This window comes from Neophocaena asiaeorientalis, unplaced genomic scaffold (genome assembly GCF_003031525.2).
Source record: "Neophocaena asiaeorientalis asiaeorientalis breed wild unplaced genomic scaffold, Neophocaena_asiaeorientalis_V1.1 scaffold79, whole genome shotgun sequence".
Classification (NCBI taxonomy): Eukaryota; Metazoa; Chordata; class Mammalia; order Artiodactyla; family Phocoenidae; genus Neophocaena; species Neophocaena asiaeorientalis.
In genome coordinates this window covers 2,262,534-2,275,184 of record NW_020175402.1, presented here as the reverse complement: position 1 = coordinate 2,275,184, position 12,651 = coordinate 2,262,534, and positions in this window count along the sequence as shown.

Sequence of the window (12,651 nt, the reverse complement as noted above, 5' to 3'; positions counted from 1 at the left end):
ATGATAGTCCTCTCCCTCTGAACTTCTGTTTCCTCATTTGTAAAAAAGAGGGAGGTGGATAAAATTTTAGGGCTTCTCAACTCTTCTATTTAAGAACACCCATGGGCATCTCTCTAGATTGGTTTAAAAGTTTGGTTCATCTGTACAGTAGAGTACTATTACAGCTGTGAAAGAAAGAAAGAAAGAGAAAAAGAACAAAAGGAAGGAAGGAAGAAAGAAAGAGAAAAAGAACAAAAAGGAAGGAAGGAAGGAAGAAAGAAAGAAAGAAAAAGAGAAAAAGAACAAAAGAAAGGAAGGAAGGAAGAAAGAAAGAAAGAAAGAAGGAAGGAAGGAAAGAAAAAGAAAGAAAGGAAGGGAGGAAATGCTTTTCAAGATTAATTAAGTAAAAAAGTAAGGTCAGGAACTGTGTATCTTACACATTAGGATCCATGTAAAAATGGGGGGAAGAACCATACGTATATGCACCATTTCAGTTTTTTTCCCTTGCACTCAGCCCACTTCACAGTTTACAAGAGTTTGTGGGGATTTCCCTGGTGGTCGAGTGGTTGAGAGTCCTCCTTCCAATACAGGGGACACGGGTTCGATCCATGGTCAGGGAACTAAGGTCAGGGAACTTAGCTGCTGCAGGGCAACTAAGCCTGTGCGCCACAACTAGTGAGCCCTCGCGCAATGACGAAAGATCCCACATGCTGCAACTAAAACTGATGCAGCCATAAATAAATAAATATTTAAGGAAAAAAAAAAAGAATTTGTGACTCCTGCTCTGAAGAAGCCCCATGTCCACACATGAACCAGGGCCACGTTCCCCAGGGTAGGGATTTGAGGCTCTCAGGACTAGAAGCACTTTCAATGCCTTTGGTCTGATATTCTGGGATTCTCTCAGTCCAACAGCAGCAGAAATGCCAGAAGCTGGCATAATCTGTGGCGGAACAGGAAGTTCTGCCTGGGGGTGGGGGGGGAATGCACATCCATCTCAGGCCAGGTTTGCAAAAGGGAGAAAGAGAGAATACTACTAGCTCTCTGTCTGACAAGCCGATTTTGGTGGTCCCAGGGAATGGGGACAGAGTCCCTGGTGCACTGGGAAAAACTGATATCCCTGGCCCCCTGAACTAGGTCCTTCCCCTGGGGGCTTAAGAACCCCACAGCCATTGAAGACAAGATCCCCCATATGGTTGCTATGGTGTTTGTGATGCCAAATAAACCTCTGTACCTGGAGGAAGAGGCAAGACAGGAAATACCTTTTAATGACTTGTGCCAGGAGTCAGCTTCCCGCGGCTGCCCTCTCGCCCTTGGGCCTGGTCACCATGAGCTGGGGAGCAGAGGTGGGACTTACTTGTGGCTGACTCTCTAACTCCTAGCTGGAGTTTGGCACAGAATGTACACTCACTACTTGTTCAGTGAGTGACTTACTGAGGACCCGAAGTCATTCTCGATTTCTTCCTCTCCATCATCATTCAATCCCTCATTCCTGTCAATTCTTCCCTGAATGCCTCGGACTGACCTTGCTATTTATTTCATGGGAAGCAGTCTGGGTAGTGGTTAAGAGCACGGGCTCTGAAGTTGAGTTTTCTGGACTTGAATCTTGGCTCCTCCACCTAACTAAGCTGTAAGGAGGCCTCAGGAAAGTCTTCTCTCCAAGCCTCCAGGCTTTTGCTAATGTTTCCCTTTGCCAAGAATGCCCCCTCCTACCACCCCCTGCCAGGTGCATGGAAACCATTCTCATCCTCCAAGGTCCAGCCCACTGGTCGGTCTTCCTGAGGCTGTCCTGAGTCCCTGGGCAGAAAACATCTCTCTCCTGCTCTAAAAGCTGTCGTTCAGACTCTCTAAACTAGCAGTTGTGATATGGTAATGACCTATGTCGCATTCATCAGTGTATCCACTCATTTTTTAAAGCAAGTATTATTAAACACCTACTATGTGCCAGGCACTGTTCTACGCACTGGGGAACGAGAGCAACAAAACCTCTGCCCCCGGGGGCTGGCATTCTGCTTCCCCCATGGTCTGAGAGGCAGCCGTGTTGCAGTACTGCTGGGCTGCCCCCCGCAGGATGCAAGCCCTGTGCTTTCCCAGCCTCACGGGAGAAGAAAGGGCCTGGTGTCAGTGACAGAGATATCAATGGTTTAATGGATGGGGATGGGGGTCTTACATGTCTGAAGCAAGGTTCTGGAGCACCACCCCATCATGTGAGGCAGACGTGACAGCCATCTTTGCTATGGGATGGTGGAGGAGGTTACCAGTTATAGAGGGAGTTGAGATCAGGTTGGCTCATCAGTTGCCAGGGAAACCAGCAGAGGGGCACGCTCCTTTCACAAACCATCATAGTGGAGATAGCTCTGATCTAAATATTAGAACAATCACTAGCCGGGATGGGGGGCAAGTACATAGGAAATTACTGATGAGGTTCTATGATTAAGAGAGCAGTTCAGGCATGTGAACAGGGTGTAGGTGAAGCAGAGACTGGGGGAGCAAGGGCTGTACAGAGAGCAGGAGAACAGCCATCTTGGGTGGCCTGATCATACAAGTACAAAACAGCTGGTCTTGGAGTCAGGAGGGCTGGGTTCTATTGGTCCTGGTCTTCCGTAGCTGTGAGATCCTGGGCACATTTGCTACCCTCTCGGAGCCTCAGCATTTTTACCTCTAAAATGGGCTTCATGATACTGATTTCAGTTGCATGTTGTAAGGATTAGTTGTACGAATATGAAGAGCCTCGATGGTGCTGGCACACAGTAGGTCCTCAGTGAAGGACGGACCAGAACGGGCTAAAAGCTTGCTGAGCACCAACCCTGTGCCAGGCCCAGGCCAGTGGTGCAATGGCTACGCAGATGCTGGCCCAGCCCCCAGGAAGCTTCTGGGTCGAAACCTATACCAAGGACCCTCTAAGAGGTGTGGGAGGCACTACTGATATTCCCTAGGGATTGGAAGTAGACAGGGGTGCTGAACGTCTTCAATGCATGGATTTTCCCACCCAATAGAGAGAGCGTTGCCCAATAAAATGCCCCATCTTTGAGAAACACTTGCTAGAACCATTCAAGGCAGAGGTTGCAAACTCAGTCCCTCCCGGGACCAGGCAGGTGAAATGCATCATTTGTCTTCCTGCAGACAGTTGGTTTAAAATTAAACGTATAGAAATGAGCTCTCATTCACAAAGATGCTTCCATTTTTCTTGAAACAACCATCTCTCATTGGCTTTTGTTTTCTGACGTTTGATAGAAATTGGGGCATAGAGAAATATTTACTTTCCTGTGAAGACAACCTTGAGAACGGGGTGAAAGGATAACAAGTCACAAGACCACGTACAGGATCTATTCCAGGTGTCACACCTGGTTCTTTAAGGTGTTTCAGATTTCTCAATATTGCAATCTGGGCCAAACCCAGACCTTCTGAGTGTTGAATTTAGCCCATGGGTCCCAGTTTTTGTCCTCTATTTGGGTTTTCTACTTCTGACCTTTTATTTCCCGTCAGAGCCCAGCCTTCACCCAGGTGGGAAAGATGGACATGGCAGGGAGGGGAAGAGAGGGAAAGGAAAGGCCTCATCTGGGGGTAATATCCATCAGGTTCACCAAGAAGGCGGAAAGAGCAAGGTCATGGAGAGAAAGAACAAGATGCAGTACTGAGGTGACAGACTTACAGCCATGACCAGCACGGAGGGGCCTAGAATTCCTGGGAGACAAACCCATTCAGGGTGATCCTGTCCAGGGTGAGGTGCTCTCCTCTCCCCTGCCTTTCAGTTCCCCTCCCCCATCCTTCTCCCTGCCCTCCCCCCTTTTCCATCCTGTGCGCCAGTTCTCCCTCTCACCGTCCCTCTCACCGTCCCTCTTCCGCAGGGGTTCATGGGAAGAACTGGACCCAGGCTCAGATGGTGCCACAGCTGGGAGGCCTTGGGCACGCCACCTGACCGCTCTGTGCCTCAGCTTGCTCCCTGAGAGAGTGGGGAGTGTCACAGCCCCTCCCTCACTGAGAACTTGACCCTGAGCCACGGTGCCAGGAGACCTGAGTTCTGGTTCCAGGTCTGTCTCTGACTGGCTGGGGGGCCTCGGACAAACCACATACCTCTGGGCTTCATTCCTTCTTTATTAAAAAAAATTTTTTTTAATGGGGGCAGAAGTTAGACTAGGTAATATAGAAATCTCTTTCAAGCTCTGACCTTCTGAGGTCAATTTTGTGAGCTCTGAATTCAATTTCTAGTCACTTCCACCCAGTCTCTGGGAGAACTCAAGCTCCTAGCTGGCCCGGTCTTTCCCTGCCTATAAAAAGCAGTTCTGATGAACTCATTTGCCCTCCAGCAGTGAATGACTGTGTTATTTCTCAAGAGACAACATCTGACTGGGATCTGGGATTTGAGTCAGAACCTGGTTTGGGGATTTAGGGTCAGTTAATGAATCTCTGTATGCAGTTGAGACTTTAACTGGGAGAAGCAGTTGTCGGTGGCCATGGTGGCAGAGAAAGCCAGTCTTGAGGGAGAGAGAGAGACAGAAACAGGAAGAGGAACACAGCAGACCTACAGGCAGGAGCAGAGAGAAGAATCCCCATTTCAAGCTCTTGAAATCTGAGACACCCCTGAGTTTTTGTAATGGATTCTCCCCACTTTTTTCTTTTCTATTAAACTCCCGTTAATTTCTGTTCCTTGTCACCAAAGGTTCTAACCTACATAGGTTAAAGCACAGAGGTTTGGTTTATTATATTTCTGAAAAATGAGTTTGTTTTTAGTAGAAAAAAAGAGAAAGCTAAACAAGGATGGACACCCCCCCCAACACGACAAGAACAAACTGAAAGGAAAACAACTGTCAGTTATTAATTTGACAGATGTTTCTTGAGCACCTACACTGTGCCAAGCATTGTGTCCAGTGCCTCATACACACACACATTACTTGAATGTGTGGGTAATGCTTTTCTCATTTCAGAAGGCATTGAGGCACAGAGAGGTTAAGGGACTCCTGCAATGACACACAGCTGGTGAGCAGCAGAGACACTGTGAGTCAGGGCTTGGTGAGATGACAAGAAGCTGGGTCTTACCTGTGTCAGCACAGCTCAAAAGTGAAGAGATCTACTGGGTGGGGACCCATTTGGCCCAGAGAGTGTAGCAAGCCTGAAAGATCACACCCCGTCATGACTCAGTTATTCTGGCTACAAAAGAACACAGCAATCTTTCCAGTTTGAAGCAGGCAGGGATAGATTGGAGAGGAAAATCTTCCAAAATACGAAACACTTGGAATCCCTCAGTGTCTCTCATTTTCCATCTTCTCAAGATTTCTCCTGTAAAAAGCCTTACTGGGTTCAGTAAAAATGGTTCCTCTCCTAGATCCATGGAGGAGGTTAGAGGGGGTAGGAGAGGAAGACGCGGTACCCAAATCAGGTCGGAAACAAGAGTTTACTTTGCAGTTGCATCATCTTTTTTTCGTCTGCACCGCACAATTGCAGGATCTTAGTTCCCCGACCAGGGATGGAACCCGGGCCTGTGACTAAAATTGCCGAGTCCTAACCACTGGACCGCCAGGGAATTCCCTGCGTCATCTTGATATAAAAATTTCTTTGAAATCAATAAAAAGAGGCCCTGTCAATAGGCAATAAACCAAGAAAGAATAGTCAACATTTCTAAGAATCAAAGGAATGCAAATTAAAGCAACATACTATTTTTTACCTTCTGGGTTTTCAAGCATTAGAAAAAGTATAAAGACCATCGCTGGGGAAAGACATAGGGAGACGGGTATTCTCATACTTGCTTGGTGGGAATTTCAATTGATGGAAACATTCTGCAGGGCATTTGGGGAATATGACTCTAAAGCCTTAAAATGTGCATCCTTTTGACTCAGTAATTCAATTCTAGGTATTTAAAATGAAATATAACGACAGGGGTATTCTTTCTAGAATTATTTACAATAGTGGGAGGGTCTCTGGGGTGGGCTGAGGCTGCCAGGGTGCTCAGGGCACCCATGGGGTTTGGGGTAGCTGCTATTCATCCACCAGAGGAGAAATATCTCCATAGTTCTTCAACTGGTTCTGCCATATTGCCCATCTGTAATGTCAGTTTTAAAAACTAATTTTCTTTTAAGGTTTGCCTCTTCTTCTCGTAAAGTTGGACCTGGGGGCTGGGGCTTTGGTTCTTGCTTTTCTGCTTGAGCACAGGTCCTGGGGCATGACTGTGCTATTGCTCTGATGGGAAAAGGAGTGTGTGTTTGTGTATTCCTGTGTTTTAAGCATTTCTCAATTTTAATTTCCAATATGGCAAATACTGCAAAGAAATAACCCACATAAACAAAATGTCTGTAGGGTCCTTAATAATGCTCCTGAGACCAAGGAGTTTGAGAATCCCCAATCCAAACAGATGGATGTCAGGGCCACTTTCAAGATATAAAAGGTGGGGTGCACGGATTGCCCAGTGTCACCAGCTAATGAGGAACAAAGCCTGCATTCGCATCTAGGCTCGTCTGCCCTCTGAATCCTCTCTTTCCCACTATTCACCTGGCAGATCGATATAACGACTTGTGTCTGGGTGTTTCCTGGTGGGGACCCAGGTGCCTTCCCTGCAGCATCCTAGCTCCTGGCCCAGGGCCCAGCCCTAAGCGGGAGAGAAATGAATGTTTGTTGACTGAATAAATGAACGACCCATTCCAAGCATATCTAATTGAAATTCTCCCGGGGAGTGAAAGGTTAACCAAACCCTCTCCCTACACCCTCAGCCCTGCTTCTCCGGCCCCATTCTTTGGCCTCAAACTTTCTGTAGTAGCCACCAGGGTTAAAAGGCCCTGGGACCAGCAGTTGCTTCAGACAGAAGCTTGAACAGAATAAGTCCCAGTACTCAGGGAGATCCTGAACTAGCAAGTAAGAGAGGCCCCAAATATGTAGTGACATGAGTGACAGATCTTACTGACAAGCGAGGGAGCGTGGAAAGTCTGTAGGGGCAGGGAGGAAGGGTCCCAACCTGGTGGTTCACGGGTGGAGGCGGTCAGGGATGCTTCATTTCTAAGCTGGACTGAAAGTAGAGCAGCGTTTGGCCAGATGAAGAGGTGGAGAAGACTGTTTCAAGTGAAGGAAGAGCATGTTGGAAGACCCAGAGGAGAGAGAGCTTGTGGACCCCCAGAGACAGGAAAGAAGATGGTCTGGAGAGGTGGGTCCCGACCACACAGGGCCACAAAGACCATGACCAGAGCTTAGGCAGAGGGGAGCTGTATTAGCTTGGACTGCCATAACAAAATACCGCAGACTCAGTAACTTAAACAATAGAAATGTATTTTCTCACAGCCCTGGAGGCCAGAGGTCCAAGATCAAGGTGGCAGCAGATCCAATTTCTGGTGAGACTCTCTTCTTGGCTTGCAGACGGCCACCTTCTCCCTGGGGCCTCACATGGCCTTTTCTCTTGTGCTGGGGACAGGGTGGAGGCAAGCTCTCTGGTGTCTCTTCTTATAAGGACACCAATCCTATCGGATCGGGGAACCCATCCTTATGATCTCATTTAACCTTAGTTACCTCCTAAGGGTCCTATTTCCAAATAAGTCACATTGGGGGTTAGAGCTTTAACATATGAATTTGCGGCTGGGGGGACACAATTCAGTTCATAGCAGATGCCATTGAAGGTTTTAGGCAGGGAGGTGCTAGGGTGAGACTAGCCTTCGGAGAGCTTTCTGTGGCTTTCCTTCGGGGAGGATGGGCCAGAGCAGGCGAGACTGGAAGCTATTTGAATGGATGCTCTTGTCCAGAGGTGAGAAGTGCTGCCTGGATCAGAGGAATGGCATTTAGGATGGAGAAGGAGCAGCTGTTTGGTGAACTTGAATCTACAGGACTTGAAGTCGGGGTGAGGGAGGGGGAGAAGCCAAGGATGACAGTCAGATTTCCAGCCTGGGTGATAGGTGGCTGCAGAGCCAGCTTTACGGGCATGTGACCTGCATAGCCCCATACTCAGGAGGGCCCAGTGCTGGTTTAATGCCCTGCTGCCGCAGTCCTGAAGTTATTAATACTTTTTAAACAAGGGGCCTTGCATTTTTATTTTGCATTGGGCCCTGCCAATTAGGTAGCCAGTCTGTGTGGGTGGGGATTTGTGGACCAAGATGGGGAGTTTGGAGAAGGAGGAGTTTGGGGAAGAAGATGCAGAGTTCAGAGTGAGTCCTTTCTCCTACCAATGTTCAGAAGCTTTCCAGTCTTTTCTGCAGGAATCTTTTCCCTGGGCAGCAGGAAAAGGGGGACAGTATCCTCTGGGGGGCTTTCTCCTGTAGAGACTTTTCTCCTGAGGGGTTGCCTGGCCAGGGGGAAGCCCCTCTTTTCAACCTCCTTCTTTGAGGTCTTGTCCGTGTCCTCCAAAGGCATCCTCTGGGCTCTCCCTTCCTTCTCACGAGGCACCTCTTCTCCCCACGGATCACTGGATGGGAGCAGTGAGGGAGCTGGCCTTGTAGTCCCAGGAGGACGCCCGTCCACGCTGTGACCTCTCTCTTGAGTTGATTGGATGACACCAGCTTATCTCTGCCAAGCAACCTCTCCTAATCCACACCCCACATGGGTTCGAGCCCTGGTCCAGAAAGATCCTACACACCGTGGAGCAACTAAGCCCGTGTGCCATAACTACTGAGCCTGCACTCTAGAGCCCGCGAGCCACAACTACTGAGCCCGTGTGCCACAACTACTGAAGCCTGTGCACCTAGAGCCTGTGTTCTGCAACAAGAGTAGCCACCATAATGAGAAGCCTGTGCACCCCAATGAAGAGTAGCCCCCGCTTGCGGCAACTAGAGAAAGACTGCACACAGCAATGAAGACCCAATGCAGCCAAAAATAAATAAATAAAATAAATTTATATTAAAAAAATAATAATTCAACTTCATTTATTCAACATGTGCTATCTGAGCTGTTAAATTTCTCCCTCACTTCTGGGAGTCCATCTGGAAAAAGGAGATTTGCTTGTTGCTTTTCTTTTTTTTAAAGTAAATGTTTTACATATATTCATAATAATTGTAACAATGACAACAATTCGCATTTACTGAGCACTTTGTTTTAGACACCTAACAGATATTATTTCATTTCACTCTCACTACAGTCCTATGAGGAAGTTTCTATTGTATCCCAATTTACAGAAAAGAAAGTAGAGGCTCAGAGAAGTAAAGGAACTTGCCCAAGTCCACACAGCTGGCTTTTGCAACATTGCCCTATAATGCTGCCATTAGCCGTAGAGTGAAAAACCCTGATTCCTGGAAACATCCACACACCATCCCCCTCCTCTTTATGCTCCAGTTCTACTAAATGATTGCTGCTCTGAACCTACCATGGTGTTTCATGCCGCCCTTGCACATGCTCTTCTCTCTATCTGAAGTGTTCTTTCCACTTCTTTGCCTGGCAAACTCTTATGCATCCTTCAAGACCCTGCTCAGGTTACAAACATTCATTCTCTTTGAGCCAATCATTCTGCTTTCAGTAAATCTGTCCTAAGGTATATCCTTCCCTCCTCTGTGCCTTGTAGAAGCACTATCATTGAACCCACCACTTGCTAGTGTGGGTATTTGTGTAAGTGTCTGTCTCCAACCCAACTGCGAGCTCTCTGTGGCCTCCTTTTCTATCCCAGCATGGGGCCTGGCACCAATAAGTGATCAGAAAATGCTGAGCTGAACCAACTGCAGCGAGGCTAAGACGATTATCACCCCAAATGACCCGGCAATGTGAAAAATGCTCCCGACCAGACAATACAAACATCTGCTCTGGAGCCAGACTGTCTGGGTTCAAATCCCAGCTCCATCCCTTACTAGCTGTGTGCCCTGCTGTGCCGAAGACCCCTTGTCTTTATTACAAAATAGGCACAACCTTGTATGAGGATTAAATGATTAATGCAGGTAAAGCGCTAAGAATGTACCTGGCACATAGGAAGTGCTCGATAAAGATGAGGTATTAATGTTAGTGAGGGGCCGACTCTGAGAGGATGACTCCTCACTGTTTAATATTGGTAGTGGTGTCACCTACTGACCTATGCTCTAGAAAATCTGTAATCCTCACAGCAAACTCTGAAATAGTGGCGATTATTATCCCCCTTTCCAGATGAGGGGGCTGAGGCTCACGTGCCTCTTACAGATGAACATGGCATCTTTCTGACCCTGCCGCTTTCTCCCCACTGTCGCTATCTCTAAGTCCTACTTCCAGATCAGGCGTGGGAATGGGGGCTGGGGGCAGTTTCCTATTTCCGTTACCACTGTTCTCAGGGAGGCTGCAGGTAACAGCCTCAAGGGCAGTACCTGGCCAGATGCTGGTGGGGTGGCCTGGCCCACTGCCCCGGGATGGGCTGCTTAGCCTCCTCGGTTTCCCCAGGAGGGCTTGGGCAAAGAGGGGACCAGCCATCTGGGTTGGGGGTTGGAGAGGAAGGGGGACACATCGCTTGCCTTCTCCAGGCTTTCTCTCCCAGTTGCCTTTCAGGGAAGCCAGCCCAGCACAGAGGTGCTGTCTCAGGGCCCCCGGATGCAGGCCCCACTGTGCAGCTCCAGGAGAGGTCATCGCAGAGGGGACTACAAGTGGCCTGGTGGCCCCCTGCCACCACCTTGTGCGAGTCCTTCCTGGGTCCCTTCCCCTCACACCCTCACAACAAACCTGGCCTCCCCAGCCGGTGCCCAGACTCATGGGCCTCATTCATTCATTCACTCATTTGTTCAACATGTGTTCACCTAATGCCAGGACCACTTGTGAGGTTTTGTGTTAAGTGCTGAGGATACAGCAGGAATCAAGACAGTTATCTGGACCTTCACAGGCTGGCAAATAGGGTGGAAAGATGGATATTAAGCCGACCCAGTGGAAGCTGGTTTGATATAACTCCAGTTGACCCACTGGAAGATTAGCCATCGCTCTCCATTCTCTCAGTAAAACTCAGAGCCTGGAGCTCAGGAGACACTGAGTATTCAAGGCCAGTGGGTCTGTCTGCAATCTGCCCCACATGTCTATTTTTTATCTAGAGTCTTTTGGTACCTGCCCACTACCAATCCCCATTGGGTCAGAGGCAAACTTGCATTTACTGAGTAAATACAAAGAGTTAACCACTAACACACAGGACGAGTGCTTGTCAGGAGAAGCATTGCATGTGTGTAACATGGGGATCTGACCCTGTTTTAGCAATGTGGGAGGGCTTCCCAGAGGAGGTGACTTTTAAGCTGAGCTGGGAAGGGTGACTAGGAGACGGCCCAGGGATATGGGGGACAAGAAGCCTTTCAGGCTCCTCACCAATCCCAGCTTGCTCAGCCACAGTCAGACACCTCATGCCCCAGGGCTGTCACCAAGGTGTGAAAACAGACTCTCAGACACCCTCCCTCCCTGCCACATATACATTCATATGCACAACAGCAAGATCCCCCAGCAGCTTTGCTCCCCGCTCCTAGCCTGATGTCTGGGTAGCCCATCTGCTTTCCATCAATCCCTTTCTCCTGGAGTCACATTTCCTGTTTTCAGGTTCCAGCTAAAATACTCACTTGCGTGTAACCTTGGGCACGTTACTCCAATCCCGATACTGCTCCTCAGCTGTAAATGAAAGTAATAATCCTTCCTGCCTCTCAGGGTCATCGAGAGGGTTAAGGGTGATACCCCCGAAAAACACCTACTTCGTGCAGGTCCCTTAATAGTGGTAGCTCAGCCTAGGGTCCTTGCCGTCATCACCTCTCACCTTGGCCTTGCTCTGGCCCCCTGCCTCTGCCTCTCCTCCTATCTCACTGCTCTCCGACCACCACTTCTACTGAGCGTCCCTTCTTTTCCTCCCTTTCCTACTTCCTGAAGCTGAGACCCAGGATACCTGAGGGGCTGGGGAAGGAGAAAGGGCAGCCATTTCCCAAAGAGAAATGCCACCTGGCTTAGGTTCCCAAGCAGGGAGGGGGAGGGACTTCTGCCCAGACAGAGAACCTAGAAAACCCCACGCAGATCCTGAGGTAGCCTCTGCAAGGCATAATCCCGCAGAGACACTACCTGACCTGTTTTCCATCTGTGAACCAGAAAGAGAGGGGATTGACCTAGATGCCCTCAGGGGACACGTTGGGCGCTGAATCTACACTGGGGGCAGGTGGAATGTGGAGTGCATCTCACTGACATGCATTTGAATCCTGGGTCTTCCTTTACTTCTCTGAGTCATCTTGGAGAAGTCACTTCTCCTCTCTGAGCCCTGGTCTCCTTATTGGTAAATTGAAGCCAGACAACAATCCCTGCCCACTAGCCCCCCAGGGCTGTTGGGAGGAGACCGCGTTCAGAAGAGGGGCAGAAAAAGAGAATTGTGTTAGGAATGAGCGCCTTCCCCTTGCGGCCTAGCTCCACATCTTAGCCAGCAGATGGAGCCATCGTAGCACCAGTGTCTAGGCCCCTCGCCTCCCTGCCGTGGGCTCCCAGGTCCCATCTGCACTGCTTGCCTCTGCTTGGATGGGGATGTTTGCTGGACGCGACAAAACTTGGTCTAGAATGTTTGTTAGGAGCCAAACTTTGGGGCTGACGGAGCCGGACTGGACTGATTCTACTCCTTTAATAAAGGCAATGTGACTTTGGGTAACTGGCTTAACTTCTCTGAACCTCAGTTTCCCCATCTGTAAGATGAGGATGGCATCTTTCCTTCTGGGGCTGTCTGGAGGATTGATTCCATCTAGGATGAAAGGCTCGTCTTGCAGCACCCGCAGGGGGTCAGTGCTCAGCGATGTGACTGGTACAGATGGCTTCAGAGAGAGG